General features: G+C 36.4%; 1 long non-coding RNA gene across 1 annotated transcript; it reads right to left on the bottom strand.

Moving 5' to 3' along the window:
* Nucleotides 1-15626: 15626 nt before the first annotated feature.
* Nucleotides 15627-16914, bottom strand: LOC107826947 (uncharacterized). The gene is made up of 3 exons (XR_001657387.2): nt 16792-16914; nt 16456-16552; nt 15627-15814 (listed from the first exon to the last, which is right to left on the bottom strand). It is a non-coding gene; the product is annotated as an uncharacterized LOC107826947 (long non-coding RNA).
* Nucleotides 16915-17722: the final 808 nt, after the last annotated feature.

The raw sequence follows: 17722 nt of genomic DNA on the forward strand, positions 1-17722 counted from the left end.
TAATAATAAATTAATAATGGAAGAGATAACATGTAACAACGACTTTAAATAAGAACAAACCAACAATGGAAGAGATAAAATGTCAATAAAAGAGGCACCAACTTCAATTAAAGCATATAAGAGTATATTTGACAATAAAGGATAGAACATGTACTAACAACTACAAATAAAGCATGTAAGAGTAAATCTAATAATAAAGGATGTAACATAATATGGCAACTTCAATTAGATGCATGAAAGAAGCCTAAGGGTCTAAACCGGTCAAATTTCCACATATAAGGCCATATACACACTCGTTACCTCGTATACAAAGGACAAATCAACACTCAAAAATAGCTCTTCCTTTACAATTCGCCTCCGCTCAGCTCAAATCTAACCAAAATTAACTTAATAACATCAAACAATGCAAGAGAAACCAATTACGATAGATAAAACTACGATTTTTACAAAATTTCCCATAAGTCAACAAAAGTCAACCCGAGACCGCCCGGTCGAAACTCGAGTCCAAGGATAGATTCCGACTATCCATAACCTCACGAGTCTATATATGTATTTTGTTTCAAAATATGAGTCCAATTCGGCTCGAATCCCATATTTTTATTTTTCAAACATAGACAAAATTTCCCAAAATTTCACTTTGATTCTCAAAATTTTGATGTTAAATCCCATATATAATCATGTACAATAGTTAGAAATTAATCAGAAATAATTAACCAATGATTGTAGATGAAAATTCCCTCTCCAAATCGCCTCCTACTGAGTCTAGGGTTCAAAGATATGAAAAATAAGACCAAAATCCTGTCTTCCAGCCCTTATGTTCAGGCGCAGGTGTCGCAAATGCAACTCGGGGTTCACAAATGCGAACCCTGCAAATGGCAAGAATGATCACAAAAGCGACATCCATCATAGCCCTGCTAACGTTACAAATGCGACCATATTGTTGCAAATGCAACTATTGAACATTTCGCAAAACGGCCTAGTGATCGCAATTGCGATCCTGCCTAGCCGAGACCCCCATCATAAAAACGAAGAAAATGTCTGCAAATGCGAACCTAACAAACCCAAGTGAACTTCGCAAATGTGACTCCCACCTCACAAATGCGGATGTCACAAATGCGAACAAAATCTCGTATTTGCGAGACCTGAAGCACCTGTTCAAAAACCAGCAAAACTGAAACACTTCGAAATGGGTCTGAAACTCACCCGAGCTCTTGGGGCTCCAAATCAAACATCCACACAAGTCTAAAAATATCATACGAACTCGCTTGTACGATCACAACACCAAAATAACATCTATATCCGCAAATAGGACATCAAAATACATGAAATATTTCTTTGAAACTCAAGAACTTCTAAAAACACAAACCACATATCTGATTCCTATCAAATCATCTTTGAATGAGGCAAACTTTGCAACAAGTTTCAAATAACAAAACTGATCTATTCCAAGTTCTAAAATAAAAATCTAATCCCGATAGCCATTATACAAATACCTATAAAAAACTAAAATAGTTACTCTTGCTATAGCTATTAAGAATCTTACCCATTAAAATTACCTTTACAACTATTTAAAGTCAACCTCCTAAATGAGCCACCTAATCCCTATTTTCTCTCCTTTTTCCCTCTTTTTTTTTCTTTCTTTTTCTTCTCATCCTTTTTCTCCCTTTATTTTCTATTTCCTACTTTTTCGTTATTTTTTCTGCTTTTTTTAAATAACCCGATCGGTTATTTTATTTTTTAGAATCTCGTTCCCCTATTTAAGACCTCTTGTATATGATTTTCCTATTTATGACTTGCAGGCGAGATTGGTTTGGTTTCGAAAAGGTTCAGTTTGAATTCGAAATATTTAGTTCTATTTTGAAGGTTTTAGAATTTGCTAAGTTTGACTTGGAGTGGACTTTGGTGTTATCAGATCCAATTTGGTAATGTGAACCTGGAGACATATTTGTGTTGTTATATTGGACATGTGTGTGAAGTTTGATTCCATTCTAAGTTGTCAAAGTATAATTCATCGCGTTCGGAGTTAGTTGAAAGAAGTTAGAAGTTTGAAAAGTTGATTAGTCTGGTTTGGGGTGTAATTCTTGATTGTGATATTGTTTTACGTATTTTGAGACCTCTCTTAGGTCCGGATTAGATTTATGGACTTGTTGGTTTTATTGGACGGAGTTCCGAGTGGCTCGGGTGAGTTTCGGACCACCCAAAGCATGTTGAAACAAACCATTAAAGCATGCCACAAGTAAAATATGTAAGAAAAAAGACACAAATAAGCAAAAATAGTACCCCAAGCATGAAAAACCTTGGCATCCGCATATACGCTCGTTACTTCACATATACGTTACTCTCAAGTACGTAGCACGTAGCAACAAAATTACTTTTAGGAAACTTTTGTCGTTGAAGCCAACAAACATACTTTCCTCTATCCTATCAAACTTGTCCAATCTAGCCCAAATAATGCTTTACAATGTCAAACAAAGTCATAGGACACATTTAATCAATCAAAATCTAGGGCTAAGTCAAATGTCAACACAAGGTCAAATCCGAGCCCACTTGGTCAAAATCCAAAACCTAAGTCAAATCTTATTGACCCATAACCTTACGAGTCCAAATTTGCATTTAGATTTTAAATCTAAGGCCATTATGGCATTCAAATATTGCTATAGGTGATTCTGGGTTTTCTTCCAAAAATCCAACGATTCCACCTTTAATCCATGTTCTTACGGTAAAATCGATAATAGATTTATGATATAATAACATGTGTGAGTCAAAATCACTTAACCCGATGTTATGGATGTGAATCATCATCAAACTCACCCAAATCGAATCCCTGAGTCACCAAAATAAAAAACAAAAATGATCCAAAATCACAAAATGTGATATTTATAGTAGCGTGCGTGCATCGCATGCCTATGTCTTTGACATCCATGAAATTGGTCTGATTTTGCGATAACATAGCTTCCAATCTATAATAAATTTTGAGATGAACCAAAAATCAAAGTTGTAGCCATTTGAGTCTAGTTTTCAATAGTTCAAACTATTCATTATTTTGACATTTGTGTAAAAACTCTTCAATTTTCTCGAAACATAAAAGGCTCAAGACACGAAGTAAAATGCTACAACACAAAACAACAACTCAAGTCAAATAAAAAAAATCCTTAAAACTTCTAATTTTTATGCAATAGTGCCTAAATGCTCCCGAGCCCCTCGGGTCTTACTTTGAACATACGTACAAATGCAAAGATATCATATAAACGTACTAGAAGACTCAAACCACGAACCAAAGTGTTACTACTAGAATCGAGGGTTAAGGTCACTAATAGCCTTAAACTTCAAAATAACAAGAAACTATTCCATATCCTACCTGAACCCTTTGGTAACCAACTACCTATACTCGCAAGTCATAAAATACCAAATGAACATACATGAAGTTTCAAATAAGGAACATGATGCTGAAATTTAATATGACATGGTGGGTCATTACATGTACTTGCATTATAAATCCATGAAGTTTATAAATGATAGCAATAACAGTCCAAATAAATAGATATTGCATAGATCAACAATACACAAGTACATCATTTAATAAAATGCGTGAATATCTCGTATTAGTATATAGAATCAAGATTCAACCTTAGTCAGAAATCGAATGTACCTCATATCATACTTGCACGCACACCATCCCTAGAAATTGGGAACAATGATTCTAGAGGGAAGGATACAATTTCACACACAAATAGGAATGTGGGTCCACATACTCTAGCTGATATTTCAATCTGAATATGATCTACATATCCACAATAGCTCCAATATGAGTTCAAACATATCATCAACAATCCGAATACGAATCCACATATCCATAATAGCCTCGATATGATTTTACATATCTTCAACAACCCGAATATGAATTCACATATCGACAATATCATCTCATACATGCAATGAGAATTACATATGAAAATAAACGCATATATGCATAGTGTATGACCAAAAGCAGCCTTACCATGTAGAATAGTGTACATAAAGGCTATAATATTAAACTAGCATTTGGAAAGTGCCTATAACATTAACTAGCATAAATGAGATACTCACTTAGTTTTACAATAGGTTTAGAATATATACTCATCACGTACGCGCTACTTCCATATACATAATATAATATGTATAATAATATCAATTTGGGAAAATTTCCCTATTAAGGTCAAAGTCTTAACTTTCCCCGGTCTGAGCAAGCCCTAGCCTTCAAGAACGTCCTTTTCTCAATCCAAATTCACCAAATGACTCCGATCAGTCAAATCAAAGTCAACCCAAAAAAATCAATACTAGGCTACATGATCAAACGCCAGAACAAAACTCAACTTCGAGTTAAGCATTACCCCACGAGTCAAATATATGGTTAGATTTTCATTTGGACTCTATTTAGGTGTTCAAATCTAAATTTTAGTGATTCTAGGTCGTAGGCAGAACAATACTATATTCCATCATTAATTCATGGTTTGATGTTAACAATCAACGGGTAATCAAGATCTAACTCAAATTTGTGTTTGAAAGCTTACCCTCGACTTGTAGTTGAAAACCAAGTCCAAAATCCCTCAAATCTGAGCATGGGAAGTCCAAGAAAATTAGTCTTTTATATATCAGGTCCTTGCTAAAATTGAGGCCCCCTCTTTGCAAATGCGGCTCTAGCTCTTAAATGCGAAGGCTGCTCGGTCTAGTCTACTTCAAAATTGTGGTTAGTCCATTGTTATTATGAACAATGTAAACGTGATCACGTCCAACTATGCCTTATAAAAGAGATTAAGCGGTCGTTGCAAATATAATCCGATCTAAGAGTCCGGAATCGAATTCCACAGAGAATTAAGGTTTAGTTACAACTGTTCACAATCACTAAGAAGACAAGTTTGAACAAATTTTTAAATTATAAATATTGATATTTTATTTCTAACTAATTAACTAACAAGTACTAGAAAGCAGTAAAATTATCAACTAGCGAGGATAAAGTTGGAGACAAGATAAATGACGCTTAGAGTTAATATTTCCCCAATTGTTGGAATCATTCCCGCTACATCAATTGTAATTTAGCCTAAGTATTCTCTATTGATCGTGAGCGCTTCAGGTGTCGTAATTTTCTCCCCAACAATTACAATAATATTCTCCCGAACTACGCTAGCTGGCACTATCTTACCGCTCACTATGACCACAACAAGACTTTGTTATTCCTAATATCACCTTCAAAACTGCCGTATTAATTACTCACATATGTTAGGTGTGACATTGTTCAACAACCACCTAAATATGTACCCCTTTTCAAGTAATACATATTAAATAGGCACAGTCAATTGAGAGCTCTTCAATCAACAGAAATAAGCACGTAGTTAAACAAGTGTAGAGATTCAAAGGCTCAATTATATAAACATGTATTAAGAATTCATCCTCCAAAAGGTTCCATCAAAACCATAGATAAGAAATTAGCTATTCATGCTAGTATGTAAAAATACAGTACTAGTATTCATAGCAATGGAAAATAGGAAGAAAGAGGAAACAATGTGAAGTTGAATCCTTCTCCTTGTTCCAAGCGTGTTCTTGCCCCTCTAATATCTTCTCCCCCTTCAAAAAGGGGCTAACAATCATATTTATATGAACTAGGGTTGTGTTCGGCGAGTTTGGCTTCTTCTAACTTGGATTGGAGAAGCTGATTTCCTCTGCTCCGACACCAGTCTGGTGAAGCGAACCTTGCTTTGCTATCCAAGATTTCTCTCTTTAGATTTTCTTTCGCTAGTTTTTCTCCTATTTGATAATTTTCGTTCCTACACATAAGAAACACGTAATGATCATATTTTCACTTTAAAAATGGTGTGAACTCCTGCCACTCACACAAGAAATAATACACAAATACATGCAAAATATGCACTTTTCACCCTTTATCACCACCCCACACTTAAACTCTTGCTCGTCCTCGAGCAACTCAAAATTAGGCGCATTGGCAAGAAATACATTGCAAAACATACTCAAGCATCACCAAAATGACAATGATTTATATCAACTCTTAGAACCCATCATATGCACTCTTCACACCTTTCCTCAAATTTTAAACTTATGCCAAGATCATTTAAAATATTCATGTGGCTCTTTCTAACATCCTTGCCTTAAAACTTGACTCCAATGCATTCCACACTATGACTCGCTCCTTATGCCAACTCAAAAATTAAGGTCTCTACAATCCTTTGTAAATTATGTGCCTTTACCAACAAACCACAGAGAAAGTAGTCCACACACTCAGTATAAGTTCAAGTATATTTAAGGACTCTCAAATTGGAATAGTTCGCTCGCTCTCGCAAATAAAACTCTTATGCCATCCAAGTTTGTACCATAGGTTTGCCCGTAGTGTAAAACTTAACTAATCTAAGCTTGCAAAGTCTAGGATCAAGTAGGACTTTATAGGTTGTAATGTAGGCTAAGAGACGGATAGGATATATTTGTGAAAATAGTAACTAACCCTCCTAAGTACTTTAATACACTACACTTCACTTTCAAGTACCTTCTTTTCATGACCAATTCAATGTCTTGCCATGAAACCATACACATTTAAACCCTTCTTCATTAAGTACATCAACATATAGATACTCACTAGCCCAGACAAAGATAATTCATTTTTTCTTTTTTTTTTCACACTCTCCTTAATTTGGTATTTCCAGCTCGTACCTTATTTTTTGTTTAAACACATGTGCACCTTATCGGCCTTTCTATAGTTCCACTCAAAAGTTACCCAATCTCTTTCTTTACTCTTCTAGCTACTTAAATGCTTTCAGAAATAAAGGTTCAATAAAATTTTATTAAGAACAAAGGGGATTCAGCTTGTAATGTGGTTGCCAAAAAAAAAAGGTCTACAAGCTTAAATGGGGTGACTACAGATAACATTAACACTAGTAGACAAATATGCTAAATGGACAATCAAAGAAAGCCTATATCACTTCCCAAACTAACAAGACTTAATCATTTCTCTTTGACTCACAAACGTGGCAAGTTCTGTAGTAGCAAGGATGGCACACAGTATACCAAAATCTAACCTCACAAAATCAGAATGGCTCGGACCCGACTCTCAAGTTAAAGCAACTAACACAGTCATCATAAAATTTAAGCACACTGGAATTAATCACAAGCGGTGAAAGATGAGCCTCAGTGTCAAAATAAAGTCACATATATTCACAAGGCATATAATCACAAGAATCATGAAGAAAGTACTCAACACAAATGCTCAATCTCTAATCTCCTATATAAAATATGTCAAAAAGTTTAGATACTCATGTTCTCCCCATTCCTTTATCACATAAAGAAAAAAAACAAAAGTCTTTTTGTCCTTTTCTTTAGACTTTAAATGTTCAAAAAAACTTTCTAGGAAGTCCATCTTCAGGAAAAGTCCAAAACCTTTTAAAAATTCTACCTACAAAAAAGAACAACTACCCGGTTCAAATAACCATCCCTTGAAAAAGAACCGTGGCCATAAGAAAAATCAAGGAAGATTATTTCTACCTAATTATTTTTTTCAACACACATAAAATAACACACTAAAAAGCATAGGAAATCACCCAAACAGTCTCTTCAACCCACACTTAAAATTGTACATTGTCCCCAATGCTGACCCATAAATATAAGAGGGTAAAAGAAACTACTTGGTAGGCCAAAGACCGAAGCATTAGCAGTTCATGGGGTACTCAGACTTCTCCCAGACTTGGTTCATTATGTGGGCACCCCGCACTTAGTTCTAACCATCTTACTTGTTTTTGCTTTCTTTCAATGACTTTTCTTTCCATGCTCCTAGAAAATTTAAAACGACACTACAAAAATAATACAATAAAAAAAACTAAAAATAAAAAAAAGCATTAGAGTCGTGTTACTTCCCAACAAGCGCCCGATTTAACATCCCAGCGTGATGTGAATCAGTCTCTGCCTCAACCTCGAGCTTACGAATTGAGCCCCAGGTTTTGATTCAGGCTTATTATTATACTCTTGGGGTGGTACAACTTCTTGCGAGCCTAAGTTTACGTAAAATTTCTTGCACTTTTTGGCTCTCGACCGAGGAATGTCACCTTGCCTAGATAGTCTTGAAAATTTTAAAATATAAGGCACATCTACCTCTTTCCTTGAGTTATTTTTATGTTCAAAGGGATCAATTCACATTTCACCCTCCGAACATAATGTAGAGAAGTGTTTGGAATGAGATCCAACATTCTCAAATACCTCAACTTTAAGATTTTTGACATCCTCAACACAGATCACACTAGAGTCAACTAAATTTGTATCTCCAATGTCCTTGGCTGACTCTAATATTAATTCTTCACCATTAGTATCCACAAATTCTAGTTGGATAGATTGTTGGTGTTCTACTCTGACCTCCTCCATTAGCACCTCAATTTATGAATCTAATACATGCTATTTTTGGCTACTATCCATAATATTAGCTTGTTGAGCGTTAAATGCTTCAATTAATTGATCCACGTGAGCCTCCAAGTTGCCAATAGTTACCTCTTACCTTTGGATAGTATCAAATTGCATTTGTATTTGTAGTTGTTCCTCATTACTTTGTTCCATGAAGCACTTTAGTATATCTTTGATCTCCTTTAGGTCAACTTCCCGGGGTTCTTTGTTCCGGTTAACCTCACAAGAAAAAGTAGAACCATCATAATAAGGGGTTGGGGGAGGATAAGAAATACAAGCAAAACCATAAAAGTGACCATCTTACCCACCACAAACATCACATACATTCCACACATAAGATTGAGTTGGTGCACATAACTTGCTACTCGTGCTAGTATTTGAAAATACAAGACTAGAATTCATAACAATAGAAAAATAGAAAGAAAGAGGAAAAAACATGAAGTTGAATTCTTCTTCTTGTTTCAATCGTGTTCTTGCCTCCCCAAAGTCTTCTCTTCCTTCAAAAAGTGTCTAACTATCATATTTATATGAACTAGGGTTGAGTTGGGCGAGTTTGGATTCTTCTAATTCGGATTGGAGAAGTTGATTTCTTCTGCTTCGGTACCGGTCTGGAGAAAGAGAACCTCACTTCGATGTCCAAGATTTCTCTTTTCAGTTTTGTCTTTTGCCAATTTTTTTTCTATTTGATCCTTTTCCGCGAAACTTTATTCCTACACATAAGAAATACGTAATGAACATATTTTTACTTTAAAAGTGGTGTGAAATCCTGCCACTCGCCCAAGAAATAATACACAAATACACTCAAAATATGAACTTTTCACCCTTTATCAAAACACGAGAGGCTAGCCGTAAAAGCGTCTCCTCAGCAACCCTAGTTCTGCAAATGAGACCTGGTGTTCGCATTTGTGACGCACAAACTGTGACAACCCGACCAGTCATTTTGCAAATTAGCATTATGTTTGGTGGCTTAAGGTCTCAAGCAGCTTCGTATTGTGTATTATGACTTGCGTATGTGGCCGGGTTCAGTTTCAGATGATTCGGGAGTGATTTGGAAGATTGATTCTTGTTTTAGAAGCTTAAGTGGAAAGAGTTGATCGGAGTTTGACTTTTGTGTAGATGACTCCAGAATGGTATTTTGATGATTTTAATATCTTCGTATGGTATTTTGGACTTAGGCATATATCCAGATCTAGATTTGGAGGTCCTTAGGTTGATTTGATGCATTTTGGCAAAAGTTAGACAGTTGAAGGCTTGGAAGATTGAGAGGTTTGACCAGGAGTTGACTTTATTGATATTGGGTTCAGATTTTGATTTCGGGAGTTGGTATAGTTCCGTTGTATCATTTGGGACTTGCATGAAATATTTGACGTCATTCCGGGTTGATTTGATATGTTTCGGCTCGAGTTGTAGAAATTAAAAATTTATAAGTTCATTAAGTTTGATTTGAGGTGCGATTCATAGTTTTGATGTTGTTTGATATGATTTGAGGTCTCAAGCAGGTCCGCATTGTGTTTTGGGACTTACTGGTATGTTCAGACGGGGTCCGGAGGGGCTCAGGTGAGTTTCAGATAAGTTTGGATTGTGTTGCGCTCATTTTTGATGTTTCGACGTCGTTTCTTCAAGCATAAATGATACCACTTAAGAAAATGAGCTCCAATTTCTATTTTGATTAAAATATTAGATCCGTATCGTAATTACGGAGCCATAGCAAATAGAAACGCAGAATTTGGACATCGAATGAGGGAGTTATGCTCATTTTAGTCTCGGAGAAGAGAGCTGGTGCTGGTGCTTCGCAGATGCTAAGTCGGGTCTGCATCTGCGATTCCGCAGGAGCAAAAAATGGTCCGCAAATGCGGAAATTACAGCTGGTAGACCGCAGGTGCGGAGTGTTAGGCGCAGAAGCGAAATTCCATGTGTATTAAAAAAATCATACTACGTTTATTTAGTATTTTGAGCATATCTTGAGTTCTAGAGCTCTGATTGAGGTGATTTTCGCGGCGTTCTTCTCGTCTTTTCATGGGGTTCATTATCTAACTCTAATTTTTGTATTTTAATATTATTACAGAAGTTTATTTTTGAATTAATCTATATTTTGATTGGAGAATTGGTGGTTTTTATCAAAAACTTTTCCAAAGAGAATAATTGGGTTTTGAACATCGATTCGGAGTCGGAATTGGATGAAATTAGTATGGTTGGACTCGAAATTGAATGGGTGGTCAGATTTTATGAATTTTGTCGGTTTTCAAAGTACGGGCCTGGGGTTGACTTTTGAGTTGACTTTTTAATTTTCATTAACGATCGAAGCTTTATTATTCAGAATTGTTTCTTATGATTTTTATTTATGATATTAAGTTATTTTGGCTAGATTTGAGCCATCCGTAGGTTGTTTCACATGAGCAGGTCAATTTGGAGTATCGGTCTAGCTTCTTTGAGGTAATTATGTTGTCTAACTTCGTAGGGGGGGGGGGACTACCCCTTAGGATTTGAGTCATTTGTTCTTATTATGTCATGTGAAGTTCGTGTACGCGAGGTGACGAGTACATACTCAGGCTTATTTGTAGAAATTTGACCGTTTAGGTTTCTTAGGTTTTTATGTCCACTAAAAAGGAAGTTGTCTTATCATGTTAAATCCTAGATTTACTAAATTTACCCTTACGTGTCTTATTTGGAGTTGATTGATTCATGTTCTACCCTTGTTGCCAATAAACTCTTATGTGCCTTAATTGAAGTTGCCGCCTCTTTTATTGCCATGCTGTCTTTTCCGCAATTACTTACCTTTAATTGAAGTTATCATTATCTTTTTCGTAATTGCTAAACCTTAATTGAAGTTATCATTAAGTTTTCCGTAATGGCTAAACCTTACTTGAAGTTATTATTATCTCTCACGTAATCGCTTAACCTTAATTTAGGTTTTGTTATCCCTTTCGTTGTTGACTTATCCTTATTTGGAATCATTGACTTAGGCTATCTCTCTTATTGTTGAGTTGTACTTACGTGGAATCGTTGTGATACATTATCTCTTTCCTTGTTGAGCTATTCTTGTTGAAACCATTATTCCCTGTTGTGTCTTTCATTGTGAGCTCATTCTTCCATTTCTTTGTGTTCTGTAGTTCTTGTGTTGATTTACTTGTCGTACTCTCGTGTTATTGTTGTTGTTGTATTCAGTGTTATTAAGTCGAGGGCGATGCGTGGTTGTGGTATTGAAATTATTTTGAGGAAAAGTTGTGGAATATGGGCACATTCGGTGAAAGACCTTATATTGAGTTGTTATGTTTTGGCACACTTGGTATTGTTGAAAGGATTGCCGGGGTGTTCGCACGTGAGTTATCCGTGCTTTTTTTACTATTGATATTTGCACATGCAGAATGACAAGACGGGCTATATATATATGGGTTTGCGCATGTAACGAGACAAGGTGGAAATATTATTATGCACGTACGGCGAGACAGGCGGGCATTTACTTTATTATTGCGTACGTGGCGAGACAAGGTGGGCTATGTCGGGGATGATTTGTGATGACTTGTGATGACCTGGGGCATTGTTATTGATAATATTTGTCTAGTGGTGTGCCTACCTTGTGTGAGTTATGCATTTTACGTTTTGTTGTGTTGTTTCGTATGTGTCATTCGTTGTCTCTACTCTTACGTGTTGACTCGAGTTGTGATAGAACACTTGCACAAGTATACACGTAATTAATCACCCATATTGGTTTGAGAAGATGAATCCTGATGTCTATTGATCATTTACATTTATTTTAGTGTACTTTTCTTCTGTGTGAGAGCTGTACTATTGCCACGTGAAGTGTCCGTGAAGATATAAGGTATCAATGGTTTTGGCATGTGAGTTGTCCGTGCGGTTCAAATTTATAATGTGGGCACAAGATGCCAAGTGATTTAGATTTGTGATGTGGGACCCGTGATTTGTGATTTTAAGGTTTGGAACCTCGAGAAAATTCTTGAATCAATCTTGTGTAAAAGCAGTTGTTCTTAATGAGTTGTTACTTGCTTTCATTTAATTGGTTTCAACTGACTTAAACTGTGTTCAGCTTACTCTACGGCGTATTATCTGTTTGTTCCCTTTTGCTAATTGTTGTCTCTAGTTTCCTATTGTGAGTATTGTTTTGTTATTTCTACCATGCTTAGCTTTATAATGACATTGCTCCCTGTTAGTTTCACATTCATACTTGTACAAGTTATTAAGTCCAGTAGGTGTCTTAACTGTCCCTCGTCACTACTCAACCGAGGTTAGTCTTGATACTTACTGGGTACCGTCGTGGTGTACTCATGCTACGCTTTCTGCATATTTTGTTATAGATCCAAGTACTGGGAGTTTGTTGGTCATTAGCTAGCTGATCGAGCATTGTTGTGGAGACTCCAGGTATACCTGTTTTCGCGTTCGCAAGCCTCAAAGTCACCTTCTGAAATTTTACTTTCTACTATTTATTTCTTTTCCGGAACAATTGTATTTAGATATTTTCTAGTAAATTCAGTAGAGTTTATGATTTGTACTACCAGTTTTGGGATTTGTTGGCTTTGTATAAAAAAAATTTGTTTCATATTTAATAGTTGTTGGTTGAGTTTGCCATTAATTCAGTAAGTGTTAGGCTTACCTAGTCCCTATGACTAGGTGCCATCACGATATCCTATGGAGAAAAATTGTGGTCATGACAAAACTATGCCAAGAATGTTTTAAGTGCAAAACCCTCCTGAAACACTTCCAAGTCCCTTAGGTCCTAACTTGAACCATGTCAACAAGTCCCAAAATGTAATATCAACCTATCCAAGGCCTCAAACAATAAAATAAGATGCAAAATGTAACGATATGACCGTTTGTTTTGAGTATTTGAACCCCAATCTCCTATTTTATGCTTTACATATGTGTAATTTATGCTTTATTACTTGAAGGTTATAACGACCAGGCTGGATGTTTGAGCGTTTAAGACACGTTTCCCAATTTGATGCTTCTCGTATGCTTTATTATTGTTTTTTGACTTGCGAGGATGATTGGTTTGGTTATGGAAAGGTTTTGGAGTGAATTGGAACACTTAGTTCCATTGGTGGAAGTTTAAGTTGTAAGAGGTAACCAAGGTTTGACTTTTATGTAAAGTTTAGATTCTTGTTTTAATGGTTTCAATAGGTTTATGGTTATTTTGTACTTAGGCATATGTTCAGATATGGATTTGGAGGTTCCTAGGATGATTTGGCTCTATTTGCCAAAAGTTGACAATTTGAAGGTTTGAAAAGTTTACATGTTTGATAGGGAGTTGACTTTGATGCTATCAGGTTTGGACATTTATTTCGGAACTTGGAATAGTTCTGTTTTACCATTTGGAACTTGTGCGCAAAGTTTGGTTACGTTATGAGTTGGTTAGGCATAAATTTGTTTGGTTGTGAATTCTTGAAGTTCTTGAACTTAAAGGCATGCATCATGTGTTTTGGTGTTCGATTCTTGGTTATCGATATTGTTTTGATGTTTTAAGCTTTTGAGCTAGTTCTTATGTTGTTTATATACTTGTGTGGATGTTTGGTATGGGGTCCGAGGGGCTCGAGTGAGTTTCTGATTGAATTTGAAAGTTGGGAATTTTGCTGGTGCTGCAGAAATCACTTTTGCGATGTTCTGCTCGCATTTACGAGGTCCGTATTTACGCACTGCTGATTGCATTTGCGATGTGTGACTGTGAAGGCCAGCTTCACATTTGCGAAGCTAGGGTCGCAATTGCGACATCTTTACGAAGGGCGCTTCGCATTTTGCAACGAATGATCGCATTTGCGAGGTTCCAGGTCGCATTTGCAAGGTCTGTTCCTCAGCGGCCAAGTTCGCATTCTCTACAATCCAGAAATGGCTCTTATAAAACCAGCTACAGATGTCGCATTTGTAGCTCAAAACTAGGTAGGAATTACTTATTCCAATCAGCCACTTAAAAATCTCTCCAAGAATCGCCTCCCACCGAGCTCCCAAATAAATTTTTGTGTTATGAACTCAAACCCTCATTTTTGGAATATTTAAATCTGCCGAGTGATCTTCTTCTTCGCGAACACGGTCCTCCTCTCGCGTTTGTGTAGCACAAACCCATCTGCTGCCCCAAAATCTTCTTCATGAACGCGAGGCTCCACTCGCGAATGCGGTGCCTATCTGACCCCTAGCTTCGAGAACGCGGCCCCTATTTCGCGAACGCGAAAACCAAATGCGTGGGGTCCCAGCTGCCTCTTCTTCCTCTTCGCGAACACGGCCCCCTTCATGCGTTCGCAATGCACCACCTACCCAGTCATTCGTGAACGCAGCTCCCTCTTCGCGAATGCGAAGAACAATTCTTCACTACCACCAGCTAGCCTTCGCGAACGCGGGATTCCGCCGCGAACGCAAAGAAGGAAACCAAAACTAGCACCCAAAATTCTTTAGCAGTCTACTAAGTCCAAAATCGATCCGTTAACTATCCGGAAACCGCCCGAGGCCCCTGAAACATCGACCAAACATACCAACCAGTCCTAAAATATCATACGACCTTAGTCGAATCTTTAAATCACATCAAACAACGCTAACAACATGAATTGTGTATCGATTCAATCCTAATGAACTTTAAAACTTCGAACTTCTACATCTGATGCCGAAACCTATCAAATCAAGTCCGATTTAACTCAGATTTTGCATATAAGTCATAATTGACATTACGGACTTACTCCAACTTCCGAAATCAGAATCCGACCCCGATATCAAAACGTCTACCCCCGGTCAAACTTTTCAAAATTCATCCAATTTTCCAACTTTCGCCAACTGACGCTAAAATGACCTACGAACGTCCAATTCAACATCCGAATACGCTCCTAAGACCAAAATCACCCTACGGAGCTATTGAAACCGTCGAAATTCTATTCCGGAGTTGTCTTCATACAATTCGAACTACGGTCAATTCCTAGACTTAAACTCCCAATTTAGGGACTATGTGTCCCATTTCACTCCAAAACTAAAAACAAATCCCCCGGCAAGTTATGTAACCACAAAATGAAATTGAGGGAGCAATAAATAGCGGTTCGGGGCTAATACTCTCAAAACGACCAGCTGGGTCGTTACATGCTCGGTGACGACTGATTTCTTCCCGGATATCGTTGGAATGACGCACAACCATAATTATCTCATCAATGCTCTAATACCATGTGAGAAAGTACGGGAGAAAAATATATATTATTAATATTCTATGTTACAATGAACCCTATTTATATGTATACATAACACATAACCTACTCCTATTACATATGACTAGAACTAATTACTTATATTCACATAACTATTCTATCAGTACACGCAAGTAGTGATATATTCACCAAGGTTTTTTTTTCTTTTTGCATATACATCCGCAACTTCCTCTTCTATTGATAGTGAGAACCTTCTGTAAAAAAAACAACTTAATTTAGAGATTCAAAAGAGAAGCAGAATTATATTAGTACTATAAAAGATAAAAAATAAAGTTGCGGAAGATCTATCAAAAATAGTTTAATAGAAATAAATAGAGTTGAAGAATGTACTTCATAGTTCATACACTACATGAATTGTTTTTTCACTATTTTATTCAAAAGAACTTCGTAAAGTACAACCTTTTGGTTTAAACCACAACTGAAATCAAATATTTCTCGACGTACTTCAACTAGTCTACTTAGAAGACACAAAAAACAAAAACCATGGTGCAACTTGAGATCACTGTTAGTAGTAAATGCATTCCGGACACAAAAGAAGATACTACAACAGAATGATAAAGAAAGTTCCATAAATGATAAAGCAGTAAAGGTGTCCTGAAAATATTGTTTGTTGCTTGCTGATGATGCTTGAAGTACGGAAATCAACAAGTGAAGGTTGCAGCAAGTTTTAACAACAGAAGGAAAAATTTTGCAAAAAGAAAATTCAGAGTGAAGGATTTGTAGATGAATAAGCAGCAAAATATACAGTAATGAAATTGACATCAAAATCTCAAATGATTTTGAGATGTAATACTATTATTTATTAATGTAACAAAACTCATCTTAAGCTCTTCACCTTGCTTGATCTCAGAAGCACTTAGATGATCCTGCAGATTTTGGCATGCTTCCTCAATTTTGTGTAGTCCACTGTCTTATAGATTTAAGTGAACCATCTAATAATAAGTAGAGAAACATGTTATTTACTATAAAATTGAAAAAGTGAAGCATCTAGTGTATCAACGGCTTGCAGCAAGGTTTTAGAAGAAGGAAAGTTTCAAAAAGATAAAATAAAATGAAGGATTCCTAGATGAATAAACATTAAACATAATTGTAATGACACAAAATTATCAAAAAAAATAAATTAAAGTGTATTAATAATCAATGTAACATAAAACCATCTTAAGCTTTTCACCTTGCTTAATCTCAGAAGTATTTAGATCATCTTTCGGTCTTTGGCTAGCTTCCTCAATTTTTGTTATCAGGCCTAAAAGTCAACCTTCGAAAATGTGAAATCATACTAGTTGGCAAGGTGGGGAATATCGAGGCTCTAGCACTACTATAGAGTTGTAAAGATGGGGCTTTTCATACCGAGGACGAAACGTGTCACCACCTAATTTTTACCGTAGATCGTGATGTCGCCTAACGTCGACATTAAGCAAGGCAGCGATTAACTATTCATTTAATTATTTATTTTAATATTTTTTAAGTCATAAATTTTTGTTTAATAAAGAAACTAAGAGTAAATGACTATAGTGATATAAAGAATAAAATAAACATAAGAGTGAAGTAGTGAAATTAATAGGCAAAAATCATGAATATCTACTAGCATTTCTTGAAACCCGGTATCACAAGTGCACGAGTAAACTAGTAGAATATAAAAAACTTGCTACCGCAATTAGTCCAATTTCTTGTAGTAGATAGAAAAGTAAATACAACAAGGACGAGACTCTGGGTGCTGCAGAACGGAGCATAGGAAGCAACTCACCACTAGATCTTCCGGTAGCGGGGATACGTGCCTGACTGGCCACCAGATGTACATGCCTCAGATCTCGCACGATTAGTGCAGAGTGTAGTGTGAGTACGTAAACAATGTGTACCCCATAAATATCTAGTCTTACCTCGAAGAAGTAGTGACGAGAGGGTCTGTAATGACCCAACCGGTCATTTTAACTTTTAGAAACTCGTTCCCTAAAATAAAACTCCCCGAGCACGCTTTTATTAATTTATGACTTGCGGGGATGGTTGGTTCGGAATTTGGAAGTGTGTAGGTTGAAATCGGAACACTTGGTTCCTTGAGTTAACCTTAAAAGGCCAAGTTTGACTTCGCTCAACATTTTGAGAAA

This window comes from Nicotiana tabacum, chromosome 19 (genome assembly GCF_000715075.1).
Source record: "Nicotiana tabacum cultivar K326 chromosome 19, ASM71507v2, whole genome shotgun sequence".
Lineage (NCBI taxonomy): Eukaryota > Viridiplantae > Streptophyta > Magnoliopsida > Solanales > Solanaceae > Nicotiana > Nicotiana tabacum.